General features: G+C 46.2%; 1 protein-coding gene across 2 annotated transcripts in view; it reads right to left on the bottom strand.

Annotated features, from left to right (window-relative positions):
- Positions 1-18,066, bottom strand: part of CDC42SE2 (CDC42 small effector 2) — a 72,301-nt gene that overhangs the window by 20,412 nt on the left and 33,823 nt on the right. The window lies entirely within an intron of this gene.

Below are 18,066 nucleotides of genomic sequence, written 5' to 3'. Positions count from 1 at the left end.
TTGGGATGTGATCAAAAACAATGAACCTTCCTCTTTTCAGTGATGTGTGAATTGTGTAGCTCTCTTTTATAGTTTGTAATTAAATACCCAAATCCGCACTTTTGAACCCCCTGTATTTGATGTACTGGAGATGGAGAAGCATCTTCATGTGGTGTTATGCAGTCCCCAACCCCCTCCTGTATATGGGAACATACAGTATGACAAGCCCCTGGGGTCTATAGTAGGTAAGCTCAATGGATCAGCATAGCAGTGTAGGAATCAGTCTATATCAACCACCCGGTTGCGGCACCAATACCTAGTTGCAGATATGATTCGGTATGGTCTAAGGGACCTCCTAATGAATACCGGCAAATTGCTTTTATTAGTAAGGAGGAAGGCGAGGCATTCCTCACAGCAATCGTTGAGCTTTCAACTTTATTTTCATACCGGCAGTACTTGCTATATAAAAGAGGATTAAAAGAGACTATACCCTGACCGTAACCTCGCTGCCATCTCATTAATGCAGGAGCGTCTGCAGTCTGCTGGACTCGGATGCGTGCGGCGTGCTACAGTTCAGCATGAAGAGAGCTGCACTGACCTGATCTAACCTCGCTTCTGCAGCCAAAGCTTTCACAAGAGCCAAATGCGCTATGAAATACCAAGGTTTGAATCAATTGATTATTCCCAAAAAGAGAAATTATCTTTAATTCTTCCACTTGTCGTTCCTTACTGTGCAAATAATAAATAACCCTTCAGGTTCCAACGAGAGAACAAGCTAGGCAGTCAAGCTGAGGACACTCGAAGACTTCAGGAGTGGAACAAGACTACTTGTAGCTCAAGGCACTCATTTACTGATCACATGTCAATGGTACAAGTCAGCTCTGTGCAGACACTGATCCAGCAAGGAATTCTGGGAGAATATGGCTCTGGACTAGAATACCGTGTTTCCCCAAAAATAAGACAGTGTCTTATATTAATTTTTGTTCAAAAAGGTTTAACTTTTTTACATGTATAGCTGCCTGGACACTATTTAAATTGACTTTTTTAATTAACTGTTAGCAGGGCTTAATTTTGGAGTAGGGCTTATATTTCAAGCATCCTCAAAAAGCCTGAAAAATCATTTTGCAGCCTCAAAACTTCTGGAAAATCATGCTATGTCTTATTTTCAGGAAAGCAGGGTATATAGAAAACAAAACAGTCCATAAAGTAAGCAAACTGATGAGGTTGATGCAGATCATCAAATCTATGTACAGTATAAAGTGTAATTGGTGACTGTGGGTAGTTTTAGAAGTTCTATAACTATACCCATCCATCCCTGATGGGTAACCTCACACATTAGGATGCCACTATAGCGTCACGTTTCAATGCTTTGTGCCACCTGTGCCCCTCACCAGCCTTGCGTGACAAAGCAGTGCCCAGACAGCGAATACTAGATCTGTTCACAAGTGTGATCCAAGGCTTCAAGCCAACACAATTTATGGTTTGTAAAGTGCCTTAAAACTAAGGGGTCTGTCAGATGCCGAGACTCCGGAACAGAACATGACGACACTTGAGAAGGTGACATTTAATGTAGCAGCATGTAGAAAGGGGTGTAGAAGATATCACAGTAGCTATAGTTGAATTATTAAATGTAGCAAGAATTGCTTCTTTGGAGCTACAAAACATGTATATTTAGGGCTTATGAAGAAAAACACGGACCGCACATCCACATATTATACATTAATCTATTGCTTCTCAGCAAGATTTTATACATGTAGTGTGAGGACCCACTAATAGAGGTCGCCGTGACGTGGATAGTGGGCTTATACAATTTGATTAAATTGTAAGTAAACATCTCATGTTTATACATTGATCTTCTGCTTACTCGAATATGTGAATGTACGCTTTAGGGCTAATGCCCATGGACGGATTTCTGCCGCATTTCACTCGGTGGAAAGCCACTTCCTTATCACGCAGCTATTAGGTTCTATTGAACCCAATGGCTCAATGTTCACACTGCAGAATTCCACTGTGTGCAAGAAACCAGAGCATGATCTAATTGCCGCGGGAAATGGAAGCTGTCTGTCACGCGATACTCCCGTTGTGAGCACAGTGGAAGTATTGCGTCATTACGCGTCACCGGCCGCGTCATCGCCCACTGCCGATGCATCATGTGCTGTACTGCGCATGCGTGCCGACTAGCCGGACGAGACTCGCACAGCGGATCCAGAGAGGCGAGGAAGGAGTCTTTGGGGGCGCTGTGTCAGACTCTGTTGCGATATTCCGCTGCAGAGTTCTCCACGGCCGTGGGGATGAGGCCTTATGTCTGTCTTTGGTTGAAACCACCAAGTAATGCATTTGCTCCAAATCAGAGCCCATGCCCGCACAGCTAATGTAAAGAACAATCATCTTACGACATTCAAGTCTAGATCTAGGTAACAGTAGTCTCCCATCCATTTTTGCACCATCTGTCTATATATTGTTAACTCACTCATGATATATTTTTCTTTCAAGTCTACCTAACTTTTCAGATGACACTTCAGATTTCCGCCTGTGCAGACAGACTGCAGCTCTAAATTCTTTACATTTTCCCTGAGCTGGTGGGTGGAGACTGGCTGCTAGGATGTCCTCTATACTCTGCACACAGAGAAGATTCTGCTCCGCTAACATTAAAAAAGCAAAATTAACAAAAATTCTTCAAACTTCTCTGAAGGCTGAAGAGTCAAGTCCCTGGATTTACCTTCACTAAAATGGGAACAGCTTCCATTTCTCCTTGCCTACAGGTTAATTCTTGGCAAGAATTGGGTTTATTAGCATGATCACACATCAGCAATGAGCTAAAGGGTAATGACCAGTAAATAAAGGTCCTTGAATTGTCTTCCATAAACACCCATTTAGACATTTCTTATCTCTGTGTCTGAGTGACAACCAATATGGCGGTCGCTACAACTGTCACCGGGGTCATCATTAGGTTTTCCTAATATTTTCAAACAAGTGAATAATTAAAAAGATAACAGAGTTACATCCCCACAAATGCATAGTCTTCTGTTCCGTAGTTTGGAAAAGTAGGATCACAAGCTTAACGCATACCCAGTTTTCAGGAGACTTTTTACAATAAGCCATCATGTTACATGAGGAGTAGTGCTATTTTGACCATTTTTGTTTCTTGTGTATGTAATTTTTCACCAGTTTTCCCATAGCTAATGGATGGAGTCTAGCTCCTATGTCATCTTTCACGCACAAGATGTATAGAGAAGGGGAGATCCTGCTCCTCTCCTCTACCAGACCCTCATTAGCTGCAGCATGGAGGACATTATACAGCAGCAGCCGCGTAGCTGCGAATCTAGGTCTGGAAAGAGATCGAAAACTGTCTCTGCAAGCTTCCTCCTCTCCATGGTCGTCTATGGGCAGCATGTAACCTGGCGCCTCAATGAGAAGATCCCTCTCAAGATGTACCATAGCAGCACTCCAGAGTGAGTAATAAGTGCAGGAGGCAGGAAGGGAAGAAGTTTCTCATCACTGGAATGAAAGGCATTTCTCTCTAATAAGATATAAGATATAGTAGAGAGCTTCCTATATATGCTTGTAGTATTGATTTATGCAAAGTCTGTTGCAATAGCAGTAACTATTTAATGGATGTAATGGCAGTCATCCCTGATATAAGAAATCACAGAGAATTTTTAATGACTTCACAGAAGAGGACAAATGAAGGACTGTAGTGGTGATCTTTATTTTATGAGAAATGATCTATTAAAAGAGAGAAAAAAAAAAAAGACTAAGCAGCTTCATAAGCAAATCGAATCTGTCTGCGTTCTCTGCTCTTCCTTGTGCCATTTAACTATGTCTGTATGCACAAGCCCGAGGTTGGGTATACACAAGGAATTCATCAACAATTCTTCTCCAAGTTGACTATCTAGCCGCGGATGCCTCCAGCTCTGTAGAATGAATACACGCCTGTGAACCGTGCTGACATGGCTTCGTTTCATTAACATGATTAACAATTATTAAATTCAGGCTGTCTCACATGGCTGAAAGGCTAATGAAGTCTTCGTAATGTGGTTCACAATGCGGAGTTTCTGAGGAACAGCTTATACATAGTCTGTAAAAGACCTATAGTGTATAATCTCCCGGTGTTACAATATGCAACCGCCGACTTACCACTCCTGGCGGCCGTGGCTCGCCCCCCGCCACCTCCTGTAGCAGAAATCCACTCCTGGCGTCTACAGCCTGGTTGGCGCACGTGCCTCAGGCTACTTTCCTAAAGTGCCAGTGCGCCTCAGTCAAATTCTTTCGCTGCCTACCAGTTTCCTCTATAGGAGGTGCCCGGGTATAGAGGTCCTTCTGGCCTACTCAAGATGCTTTCAAGTTGTTCCGATTCCCTAGTTTCCCAACTTTGGCTCCCCCCGACCACGTTCCTGACCCTGGCTTGTGATACCAATTACGCTTCTGGACGCTGCCTGGTCTTACCTCTGGCCTGATTACTATTGATGTGTGCCGCCTGCTCTGACTGTCCGACTACAATCCTGTTCACACCCTCAAATACCTCTGCTAGGCCTTTGATAGTGTCAGCTGCCACAGTACTAGGACCACTTCTTTCATAATGGCCAGGGGAACCAACAGTGAAGGCCACATCTCAATTGGTGGGGTTAAAGGGTGAAAGACCGGGTTACTTTAGGCCGTATCCTGAGGTCACACCTAAAGCCAAACCACCATGTGTTACTGTACCCAGATGATCTCACAGAGTGTTATGGACCAGGATGCTGCAATAACACTTCATATATGCGTTTGTGTAAAATAACAAAATCTAAATAATCTCTCTACGCAATATGTTTTGCAGTTAGACTATATATCTGTTCTCCATTATCAGCCAATACAAAGTGGTGGTGGTGGGTGTGTGTGTGTGGGGGGGGTCTGACTCTACAGGAAACGGACCCTTCCAGCCCGGTTCAGAGAGCCTCTGTGGTGGAAAGTGAACAAAAGTGTAAAGCCACTTAACAAGAAGTCAAAAACCCGAGTGAGACCCGTCTTACACCTAGAAGCCAAACATCAGACCACAACAACAAGTTACAAAATATCAGCAATGCTATGACTATAAGTTGTGTCTACAATTCTGAGTGTTCCAGGCGCTCACAAGAAACAGGAGAATTAATATATTAATAGTGAGAGTAGAAAGTAAGAGGAAAGAGCCTGGCATTAAAGTCTGCCATTCATTCTTAAATAGCCTAGCAGATGGTCAGGTAATATATATTCACCGTATATGTATATATTTACACAAGTCTTTTTATGTGCATTATGAATACAGTCTGCAGAGGGGAACAGAGTAGATGCTGTGTGAAGTTCCGCTCTCTTCTGTGTACTTACTATTTCCCCTGCTAGTTTCCTCTATAAAGGAAGCAGCATATGAAATGTTGATGGTATCAGATATATCACCTCAAGCTCGACTTCAAGCAACGGCTCACTGGGGAGACTGTTCTAACGAGGCACGTTCCGACGCCAGCGCTGCAGACGACGCTTGTCTTACTTTATTATAGGGCTATATAGGACATCGTATTACCACCACAGAAGAGGGGGCACTGTGCATGTGGGCAATAAAAGTTTAATATATACATATATATGTGTAAAATGTGATTGTTCTCAGCAAGAGAAACGACGTAATCTTGTAGATATGATACCTTTTAATGGCTAACAAAAATACATGATGTAATAATAGCGAGCTTCCGAACCAACGCAGGGTTCTTCTTCAGGCTTATGGATTGGATGCATATTTATATATACTTATAACATACATACTTATGACAAGGCACAGACATGGATGTGATTGGTTCGCACTTAAAAGGAATTCTGCAACAGCAAACAAACTTTTTTTGTCTAGGCACTGATAGCGGAGTGAAAGTTTTATGGTCCCTAAATTACTGTTGGAAGGGGGGGGGGGGGGGGGAGGTCAGCAGGCTTGAATTGCTACAAGAGATACAAAAACATTTTTAGCTAAACACTGATAAGGGAGTGAAAGTTTATGGTCCCTGAATTACTGTTGATGGGGGTCTTATCTGTGCAATAAATGTCTCACTCTTCCCATTCACGCATAAATCCTGGGGAATAATTTAACCCAGTATTCAGCGTGTCAAAGGTTGTTCTCAATTTATATTCCCAAATATATAAAATATAAAAATGTTTTTGTATCTCTTGTAGCAATTCAAGCCTGCTGACTTTCCCCCCTCCAACAGTAATTTAGGGACCATAAAACTTTCACTCCGCTATTAGTGCCTAGACAAAAAAAGTTTGTTTGATGTTGCAGAATTCCTTTTAAGTGCGAACCAATCACATCCATATCTGTGCCTTGTCATAAGTATGTATGTTATAAGTGTGTATAAATATCCATGCCTCTTCAGATCCAATCCATAAGCCTGAAGAAGAACCCTGCGTTGGTTCGCAAGCTCGCTATTATTACATCATGTATTTTTGTTAGCCATTAAAAGGTATCATATCTACAAGATTACGTCGTTTCTCTTGCTGAGAACAATCACATTTTGCTCTACTGGCTAACACGGTACCAGATCTTTGTTTTCATTATATATATGTGTGTGATGTATGCATGTGATGCATGTATGTATGTATGTATGTATGTATACATTATATATACATATACACACACACACACACACACACACACACACACACACACACACACACACAATGAATGTTAGGGTCAAATTAACCCTTGTGTGGCACCATAGGATCCCCAACCAATTTCAGTAAGAACAATCAACCATGTAATCAGTATGCGAGCTGCCCGACTCTACCCTGATAGCAGATATCAGGATAAAGAAGGGTTGGCATGTTGGTTCTTTTGCCGTTAGGAAAGACAGCCTACCGTCAAGCGCATTTGTCTCAAGTAACTTTACGATAGATGACTATTGACCAAATTGCTTCAAAAAGATCAATGATTCCGACGGCATTTTCCTTTTCCTGGCAGTCAAAGCTGGAATTATGGCATCGGTCACATATGCCGTACTATACATGGCGGTTGGCAGTAATGCAACACAAAGATGCCCCATTGGTGCCCAGAAGGAAAAAAAAAATACAACTAGGCAGTTTTGCTTTATGGAAAAACATTCCTGGAGCTACTTCTATGAAAAGCCATGATCTCAGTTTTTACATGCAATTTTTTTGCACATTGTTGAGATTTTTCCCCAATAAAGTCAATGGAAACGAACCGCTAATTCACAACATATAGCGCGGCTATAAGAACGTTGGAAGCGACATGTATTTACCCACAATGCGAATGGCATACACTACAAGAGCGCAACTAGCTAGAATAACCAACCACCACAGAAAAAAAATAAAAGAAAATGAAAAGTTCCAAAATACAGAATGACAATTGGAGACTCCAGACTTCTCCCTAGAACTAATTGGACAGGATTTTCTGAAGTCTACTGTGTAAAAATAGGATTCTCGTGAAACTCACCCAGTCCTTGCAGACAAACCTTCATGTGATGGAGGAGATGAATGGGGCATCTATCTGCACACAGCTCATCCTCCTCTGACGCTGCCCTGCTTTTATCAAGGAATGCCCAAATATTAGGACACTTGGTTTGTTACACGATTACCCAATAAAGGAATGTGCTAAATCTTTGGAAAGACTGGAAATGAAGCACAATAGGGGTGAAGCCGCCTGCACATTTCTGGCCTGGTACAGGTGAGTCACAGACAGGAGGCGCAGCAGCCAACAATTGTTGGGAAGTTCTCCCTGGGCTGCACAGCATAGAGAGCGGCTTGTACGTCAGACGTAAGCTTTCCAGGCACAGACTACTGCAAGCCCGGACCGACTGACCTTATCACCATTTGTAGGACGCTGCGCTGTAACTCCACCATGCTCTCTGAATTAATGATCACTGATCCCACCTGCAGCAGGGATAACTCATGTGCTGGAAATCCCTGTAGCGGGAAAACCCAGCAATCACCCCGTGTAAAAGGGGCACAATTATTCATGTCCGTCAAACATAAAAGCAGAAGGGATTGAGTTTTCATTTCCTAGATGATAGCATGACTTAAAATAATGCCAAACTATGTGTAATGCGTTTCTGTAGGTAACTGATAGCTCTAACTACTGAGATACCAGCCGGGGACGGATCGGACACATGCCAGAAAAGAACTGCACTTTAGAAGGCCCCGCCTCCAGCAAGAGACTGCTCTGATTGGTTCTTCGAGCTGGTGCTTGAGGAACCCATCAGAGCAAGGTCTTGCTGGAGGTGGGGGTCTTCGAACCCCTGTCACTAACGAAAGATGCTCCATCGGTGATGACAAGTGCCCGGCAGCCTGCCCAGAGTTTCAAAAACCAGCGTCAGGCACCCAGACAGTGCCAGAAAAGAGAGTATTGATTTTTTTGTTTTGTTTTAGGTAGTGCAGTCAGCGCTGGTACCAAGTTCATTTTAATGGGCGACGCAGGTCTGAAAACGGCCTAAGGTAGAACATGCATTGCTGTCAAATCGCAGCATTGAAGACGCTGCGTTTCCGCACTTGTATAAACAGCCCCATTGAAAAGAATGGGAGCTTTGTACAGCGTTCAGCGCAGCAGCACTAAATGCTGTACTAAAATGTTAGTGAGGGAGGCCTCAGGCTGTGGTCACACAGGGCGTAAATCCCGCAAGACTTCCACGTCAAAAAGGCAGCTTGAAAACCCGCGCCGTGCAGTATTCCGCTGTGGCCAACTCTCCCCATAGATTTGCAAATCTCGTCCACTTTGCTGCTTAGGCGCGGGTTTCAGGTTGGCGGTGGAATTTCCGAGTGGAAATACGGCAACAATTCCGCCCCGTGTGAACACAGCCTTCCTGTGCGTTTACATGAAGCAGATTTGGTGTGGATTTTCCACAGCAGAAAATTTGTATCAAAATCTGTATCAAGTCTCGTCTACAGCACTGGGGCTGATTGTGCTGTGTATCTTCTACAGGCTTTATTCCTTCAATTGGAAGGGTGAAAGCGGCTGCGGACCCGCGTCAAAACCCACAACACCTTATTACAATCACGATGTGTCTACAGAAAGCCAGAAGTCCGCTTTATACGCATGTTCTGATGTGGAGGAATGTTCCAGTACATCACCACAGATTTGGCAAAAATTCACACTAAATCCTCCCCAACTGCACCATGCGGCCGATAGTCAGTGCGCCATAAAGTCTGTATACGTTACTCCCTGCATGTTGCAGGCGTTCTGTAAAGCCCCATTCACTTGTACTCTACTACAACTTGCTGGGGATTTACAGTACAGAAGCCAAACTGCACATTTGCAGCAGATACGCCGCGGCTCTACCTGGACTAAAGACGCAATATTACATTTTTTGTGTTTTTGTTAAAACACATGGATAAAAACAAGTAACATGCCTAAAATTAACGGATATGTGATCCAAAAAGTAAAAAGTCTGTCATTTCCAAATTGCCGCCTAAACCAAACGGAAAAAAGGAGAAAAAAAAAGCATGTTGTAAAACAGAGATCTAAAACATAGATTTCAGGCTTTTGGACTGTCTTAAAAAATAAATAAATAAAGGTTTTCATTTTCAAGCTGCGCACGCACTATGTCGCCTGTCCGATGAGTGGTTCACTTACTGGACTGGCATGGGCTCTCTTTATCCATTGCTGCTAACCATACCCCTTCAAAAATAGAGGTCTCCAGACCCTTTGAGATAGAGATTCTGTGCATTTCGGACTGCGTAAATTCCGAAATCAGGGTATGCGTGTGACATCAAGGCAGACCGGCAGCTTACCTCTAGCAGACATGCCTCCTGTGCAGCACATTTGCTAGATGCAGATAGTACTGGGGTGTCACAGCACTTCCAGCGGGTTCTTGTGGCACCCTGGCTGGGAATTGCTGGCCTAAGACATTGTGTTACTTAAGGGTTAAACTAACAAAACCAATGGCACTTACCCATCCTCATTCTTGGCAACCCATTGCAGGCCTCCCAGTGTTTGTGGTGAAATGGTTACCACCTGACTGCTGTGGCCAATCAGAGGCCGCAGGGGTCACGTGCCATTCTCCTGGCATCACCGCTCAGATCCTGGGTGCCATGATGCCAATAGTACAGCACCTGTGTGGTAGTCATTCCACAGCAAACCCCAAGAGGACCAGGCGAGTACTGCTGGTTTTGTTCTCTTGAACCCTTGTGCACCTGTCATTTAAAAAGCATTTCGCAACCAGACAGCCCTTTAAAGTCCTTCCACCATATTCCTTGTACTCCGATTCTGTATCTGATGCTTTTGTGGCTAGTTTTGGTTCATATTAAATGACAATGGACCTGTTTTTTTTACATTTACTACAAGTTAAGCCCAAGCGATAGATCCCATCCACCATCCACCAGCTAGCATAAGTTATGCACTGAAGAAAGTTCTATAGATGTGAGCCTAGGATCTGGCATGTCATTGTCAGGATGTGCGCCGTGAATCAGTCCAACAGACTAATGTGCCTGGCTGCAGGCGGAGCGCCGCTTTGTATTTGGAAGGGTGCCCTACTTCTTTCTCCCAAGGTCTTGTTGCCAGGGATGCAGCTGCACTGTCACTGTCTCCTAGAATGTATGTCCTGATAGAGGCACAAAGACACCCATTATGTGAGTGCACATCGCACACTGCGGACACCATGGCATCCCACATCTCCCTGCTACACGCCACCCAGCCAAAAGAAACAAAGCCGCCACAATGCCCAAACCTCGGGCTCCTTATTTAACTAGAAACCTGGGCAGGAAACTTTTCACCAGGTATCCGGATCGCGGAGCACTAGAGTTACTGCATACGGGGCTTCAAAAAGGTTATACCTACTGAGAGGAGTAAAGAAAGAAACCATAGACGGTCTTTACTAAAGCGGAGACCAAAGTTGCAAGCGCTGGTCTCAGATTCACTTCCAGCGTCTGTTCCAGGCAGAATAGTGTCTCCGACTATGCTGTTCTGTCCAGATGAATGCCTGAAGCTGAGACCGAAGCTTAAGGTTCAGGGGGCCTTTCTTGTAAGGACAGTCTATGGCTTCCTCCAGGGTTCCGTCCGCATCTCGTTTTCTGCATTGTGAGGACTTTGGCCGCCTGCACACGAGCGTTCCGGATTCCGCTAGCGGATTTTCACGCGCGTATGGTACCTAAGGGCTCATGTCCACGGGCAAAATATGATTTAAGATCCGCAGCGGATCTCCCGCATGCGGATCCGCATCCCATAGGGATGCATTGACCACCCGCGGGTAGATAAATACCGGCGGATCGTCAATAAAAGGGATTTTAAAAAAAATGGAGCATGGAAAAATCCGGACCATGCTCCATTTTCGTGCGGGTCTCCCGCGGGGACGGCTCCCGCGGGCTTCTATTGAAGCCTATGGAAGCCGTCCGGATCCGCGGGAGACCTAAAATAGGAATTTAAAGTATTTACCATCCGGCGCGGGCGGAGAAGATCAGCTGTTCCTCACGGCCGCATCTTCCTTGCTTCGGCTCGGCGGATGTGCCCGGCGCATGCGCGCGGCACGTCGGCGACGTGCCGGCGACGTGCCGCCGGCGTCAGGAATTCATCCGCCGGCCGAAAATGAAGATCCGGCCGTGAGGAACAGCTGATCTTCTCCGCCCGCGCCGGATGGTAAATACTTTTAAATTCTTATTTTCGGCGCTCATGTCCGCGGGGCAGGAGGGACCCGCTGCAGATTCTACATGTAGAATCTGCAGCGGATCTGATTTTCCCCGTGGACATGAGGCCTAAATGTGCTTGCGGATAGGTGCGGATGCGTGAAAAAACACGCGCAGATATACGCGGATGTGTTGCGGAAAAAAACGCGCAGAAAAACCAGCAGACACCCCTTATTGTAAACCCAACCCCTAGAGAACTGCCCATTCCTTGGAAAACCGCTTAAAAACCAACACCCAGACTCCGTTTTGTCCCTCTTGCTTGTGCGAGCACCGTTACATTATTCTGGCAACATGCTTTCACCCGGTGAGCAGATGTCTTTGTGGGCATGGTTGATCCATGTAACTTTTTTCAGGTGCTTCTCCAGCGTGACTTTAAGGCCGCCTGCACATGGGCGGAAATCCCGCGGCGGTATTTCCCGCGGGATTTCCGCCGCTGAAAATCTGCATAGGAGTGCATTACAATACGCACACCTATGCAGACGGCCGCGGTTTGGCCGCGCGAAATCTCGTGCGGCAAACAAACCGCGGCATGTTTTATTTTTGTGCGGGGCTCGCACATGAAAGAGTCGGGGCCGCCAGGCGCGGGTGAGTACGCGCTCGTCTCTGCAGGCTCTCGGGTCGGGTCCCTCGGCGAGAATTCTCGCCACCGGATCCGACCCGCTCGTCTGCAGGCGGCCGAATTCATTACTACAGATTTTGCATTCTTAGATCCTGCATTGGCAAGAAATACTACCTATCTCCCTCTACAAATTTGCCTGTGAAGCTCTGTGCTGTGTGTTGGGACGCCTCCTACCATGCCTACTTCCTGTAGTCATAGCAACCAGTGACTCCATCCGCAGCTGCACTGCGGATGTACTGCGTGAAAAAACGCACCCATTCACTTGTATTGGAGGCTTCACGCGCAGAATCCGACCCAAATTAGAACAGGTCGCAGATTTTTTCACGCGCGTGAAAAAACACGATACAAATCCGTCCATCTGGGGACAACTGCGGATCCTCATAGGAGTATATTGGCTGCGGTCTGGGGCAGATAGGCCGCCTGCAGACGAGCGGGTCGGATCCGGCAGCGAGAAATCTCGCCGCGCGATCCGACCCCAGAGCCTGCAGGGGCGAGCGCGTACTCACCCGCGCCTGGCGGCCCCGGCTCTTTGATGTGCCGGCTGCCGCGCAGCCGGCGCATGCGCAGACCGGAGCCGGCGGCCAGGTGAGTGCGTGCCCCGCAGGAAATTAGAACATGCCGCGGTTTGTTTGCCGCGCGAGATTTCGCGCGGCCAAACCGCGGCCGTCTGCATAGGAGTGCGTATTGTAATGCACTCCTATGCAGACTTTTAGCGGCGGAAATCCCGCGGGAAATCCCGCGGCGGGATTTCCGCTCGTCTGCAGGCGGCCATAATGTGCCTAAAATAACGCGCTGGAAATTCCGTTCGTGTGCAGGCACCCTTAGTGTGAAGCTTGCTCCGGCACGCTCCGCTCTCTCCACTTACCGGGGTATCACAGCTGTAAAGAAGATAGGTTTTTCCCTGCATTAGTATTGATGGATTTTAATGGAAGCCTGAGGCTCTTTAACCCCTTATGGACATGGCCTATTTTAGCCATAAGGACAACGATTTTTGGGGGCTTTTCATCTCTACTTAGCAGAAGCCATAACGTTTTAGTTTGCCATTGACGCAGCCATATAAGGGCTTGTTTTTTTGCGTGGACTGTAGGTTTTTATTGGTACCATTTTAGGGGACATATAATGTATTATAAAACTTAATACATTTCCAAGGGGCACAGAGAAAAAAAAAAACTAAAACAAATTCTACCTTTTTTAACAGCATTAAACATACAGCATAAGGCCGCCTGCAGACGAGCGGGTCGGATCCGGCAGCGGGAATTCTCGCCGCGGGACCCGACCCGAGAGCCTGCAGGGACGAGCGCGTACTCACCCGCGCCTGGCAGCCCCGGCTCTTTCATGTGCCGGCTGCCGCGCAGCCGGCGCATGCGCAGACCGTAGCCGGCGGCCAGGTGAGTGCAAGCCCCGCACAAAAATAGGACATGCCGTGGTTTGTTTGCCGCGCGAGATTTCGCGCGGCCAAACCGCGGCCGTCTGCATAGGAGTGCGTATTGTAATGCACTCCTATGCAAACTTTCAGCGGCGGAAATCCCGCGGGAAATACTGCCGCGGGATTTCCGCCCGTGTGCAGGCGGCCTAAATGACATAAAACACACAATACATTTTTCTGCATATTGGTGCGATCCTGAGGATACTGAGATTAATTTTCTCCGTTAGGTTTTCCACTTTTGCAGAATAAAAACTGTCCCATAACCTCCTCAATGGAAAAATAAAAAAGTGATGTGAGAGCTTATTTTTTGCGTGATGAGCTGTAGTTTTTATTGTGACCGTATCTGGGTACATATGGCTTTTTTGATCACATATAGAGTTTTGGGGGGAAAGGGGATGAAATGAACAAATAAGAATTTGGGCTCTGATTTTAGGCTTTGCTTTTTTTTGTTGTTTTAAAGTTTTTGCTGCACGGAATAAAAAGGGTGTTCAATTTATTGTGCAGGTCTTTACAGATAAAAACAAACATGTTTTGTATTATTGTAAGGGCGAATGCCCATGGGCGGACTTGCATTGTGTTTCCCGCGAGTGAATTCCGCAGTGGCAAGATTCTATTGAAGCCAATAGCTTTCTGCCTGCCAACGCACGCATGCGGATTTGTACCGCGAACATGAAAAAAATTGATATCCATTGATATCAAAGGAAGCAAAACCGCGGAACTCCGCACAGAAAAACACAATCACTTGCTGGCACTTTTTTGTTTAAACGGCGTAAATCGGCAGGCATCTTCAGCATCACTTGTGGGCATGAGCCCTTATACGAAGGGGAAAGTGCATAAAAAAATATTGAATTTTTACTTAAAAAAATTTTTTTCTTTATATGTGCCCGTAGGGGACTTGAACCAGAAAAGCTATGATTGCTATGAAAATGCATTGTAGTACTTCAATGCATTGCTTACAATAGGGATCACAAGCCATGGCAACCCATCCACCCTCTGTGATTACATAGTGGAAGACCGCAGACATCACAGAGTGCTAGATTATAAATTGTTGGGGGGGGGGGGGGGGGGGCCTTTAGAGGCCACTCCCTGCACTAACAGAGTGTGTGTGTGAGAGTGTGTGAGTGTGTGAGTGTGTGAGAGTGAGTGAGTGAGAGTGTGTGAGAGTGTGTGAGTGAGAGTGTGTGAGAGTGAGTGAGTGAAAGTGTGTGAGAGTGAGTGAGTGAGAGTGTGTGAGAGTGAGTGAGAGTGAGTGAGAGTGAGTGAGAGTGAGTGAGAGTGAGTGTGTGAGAGTGAGTGAGTGAGAGTGTGTGAGAGTGAGTGAGAGTGAGAGTGTGAGTGTGAGTGTACACACACACACACACACACACATTATATTGGGTTTACTAACCATTTGGCCAGAATGTCTCTAAATGCCAGAATTGTCCTGAGAAAGCAGAGGGGTGGGCAATCATATACTGCCTTCTTGCTGTCTGGACCAAAGACTTAGCATTGTAGTATGGGAAGTGAGGGAAAGAAAGTGCAAGACAATGAACTACTGGCAGAATGTCAAGATGCTACACGCCCCCTCCCTGAATGTAGATTGCAAACAGTAGGGCAGAAGACCACCTGAAAATCAGAACTTAGACATAAAACAGGGTGCAAACAGCAGCAAATAAGAGCTTTAGAAAACTTGTTGAAAACTCAGGTACACATTAAAAAGGGCACACAACAAGGGGTATTCTATAGCAGGTACCTTTATGTACCTACATGTATTCATCTCACAAAACCTTTCTACAGCACTGTGATGCGCTCCTCTATATTATGGGGTCTCACGCTGTTACTCTATAATCACAGGGCTTTATTTTCAGTTTCTTTCATGTGAATTAAATCCTATGATGACACTAACATTGAAAGCATGACTTCACCAGCTTCCTGTCACCTCCACTGACAGCAGCATAACTTGTGTGGGGACGTGACAGGTTACCTTCAAAGGGGTTTTGTCATTTAAATTCCATCCATCTCATTACTTACCTATTCCTCCCCATGCAGTCTCCTTACCACCTCTTCTCCATCCCGATCTTCTCTTGGCTCCTCCACTCCCCTGGGTCACCACACCTCCAGCTGTCTGGATCCTCCTCCTCTTCTTGTTTGAGGCGCTCACTTGCTGCAGTTCACTTCCTGCAGGGCAATGTATCCAGTCACTAGTGACGTAGCGTTCACTGCCTAGCAGAGAATGCCGAATCCTTGGCAGCCTGCTTTAGCGCACATGCATGATATCTCGTCAGTAGTGTTTCATATAGCATGTGAAACTCTAGCGGTGAGACATTGCACATGCGCGCGCTAGAGCAGGATGCCGAGGATTCGGCATTCCCTGCTAGGCAGTGAACGCTACGTCACTAGTGACTGGATACATTGCCCTGCAGGAAGCAGAACGTAGACAATGTACGCTTCGTCACAGGAAGAAGAGGATCCGGACCGATGGAGATGACGTGACCCGGGGGACTGCAGGAGCCAAGAGAAGATCGGGGAGGAGAAGAGGTGGTAAGGAGACTGCCTGGGGTGGAATAGGCAAGTATAGGATTTTTCAATGACAGAACCCCTTTAAGCATTTTAACATCACATTATGCAACCATAATGTCCCATTTTAGCATTAGAACTACGCACATCTCCTGACTCTGGGCTACACTTTCCCTCCCTGCCATTTCTACCCAGGAAAAAGCCTATTCAGTATTGAGGCCCTATTTATGGTTCACATTGCCAGACAAATTCTGCTTCGGTGCGAATAAGGTCTTAAAGGCTTAACAGATCTAGCCGTGGATGCGTGCGGCCTCCTACGGTGCCACAGAGACAGCGATTTAGATATTCCCCCCCGAAGCCCTCCAAGGGCATCAATATTTCAGTGAGGTGACATTGTCCCCTGCAATCATGCTTGCTTAGTCACCAGCAGCTAAAGCTGCGGTGGAAGATTTCCTTGATATCTGTTGGGGTTGGGCGCACAACGTGGGCACATATACCGATCCGCTTCACACCGCCCGGCATTTTTGTAGTGTTATCTGGGTAAGGAGCACTTCAGAGATACTCAGCATCATTTCCAGTCTGCTGCCTCCCAGCATTTCACAGATTTCTCCAGAGCTATGAGCCTGATATAGAGAGAATCACTGAGCGCCTGCTGACAGCTTTATCTCAGGTGTCAGGCAGGTAGCAGGAAGGCGCTGGTCCTATCAATTACACCCGCTATTCTTGTGAGCACCACCAGCATATCACACATAGCAGACAACTGCAGCCGCCACAGAAGGAAAAGTCAGCAATTAATGGGCCCTTCCAAACTAAAAGACAAAGTAACTTTACACTCGCTTGTGTCATACTGAAGACACTTCATCTATTACTACTGTAAGGGCGCTCTCACCCGCGAGGATGCTACTGCGTTCTATATGCACAGGTTTTGCATGCCTAGTACGCAGCAGCATGTATTACGCGCGCATACATGCCAACATAGTGTATGGGGATCGTCAGCACGCAGCAAGTACACATCATCGCGTGTTCCCGTGCGGAAGATATGTGCGCTGCAAAGAACGGCTTGTGTGAGAGGCCTGGTGCAGATCATAGCCTTGAGTCTAATTAGTAGGAATACCTGTAGAACCTGTATGAACTGCGGGGAAAGGAGCCCTTGCCAGCCTCTGACATCATTAGACATATCTAGGTCACAGGTGGCACAGAGTGACAGGATCAAGTGCCATGCTATTTCATGCCTACTAATCCCATTTCCTGTTTTTCTCCTTCCGACTCGCCTCAGTCATGATACGCGGTCAGAAATGGCACTGCCCCTGGCTCCGCACTAGGGCATCTCATGCCGATGGTGGGCTGAAAACAGGCCACATCTTGGATTATTATACATTTCATTATTAAATCCTTAACTTTTAGCGATTTGGGTTAAAAGAGGTTTTCCAGCTCTAAAAAAAAAAAGTTGATGACCTATTCTCAGGACAAGTCATCGTTCGTTGATTGGCAAGAGTAAGTCTCGGCCGATCAACTGTTTGCTAAATTATGTGTTTATGTATAAAACAGGAAGCAGGCAGCTCCATACACTTTGCAGTGGCCAGTCACGATATTGCAGGCACTGTTCCTATTCACTTCAATGGGAACTGTACGTGCAATACCAGGCCAGCCCACTGTGCGGAGCCATCAGCTTCCTGCTCCATATACCGTGATAGTGGCTTGGCGAACAACTGGTCAGCATTTTCTAGATGGCTGCAGTGATTCACAGACTACCTGATGCAGACGGTTTACTGCTGGCGCATCGGTACTCTAAGACACTACACTGGCCAATCAGAAAGCAGCATGCACTGGTACTAAGAACACCCAAGTGTGCTTCATGTAGCAATGGGACACAGCGGCCATATTGGAAGAATGTAGGCCAAGTAGGAGAGGCCCCAGGAAGAAG

This window comes from Eleutherodactylus coqui, chromosome 5 (assembly GCF_035609145.1).
Source record: "Eleutherodactylus coqui strain aEleCoq1 chromosome 5, aEleCoq1.hap1, whole genome shotgun sequence".
NCBI lineage: Eukaryota > Metazoa > Chordata > Amphibia > Anura > Eleutherodactylidae > Eleutherodactylus > Eleutherodactylus coqui.
This window is presented reverse-complemented; position numbering and strand designations above follow the sequence as displayed.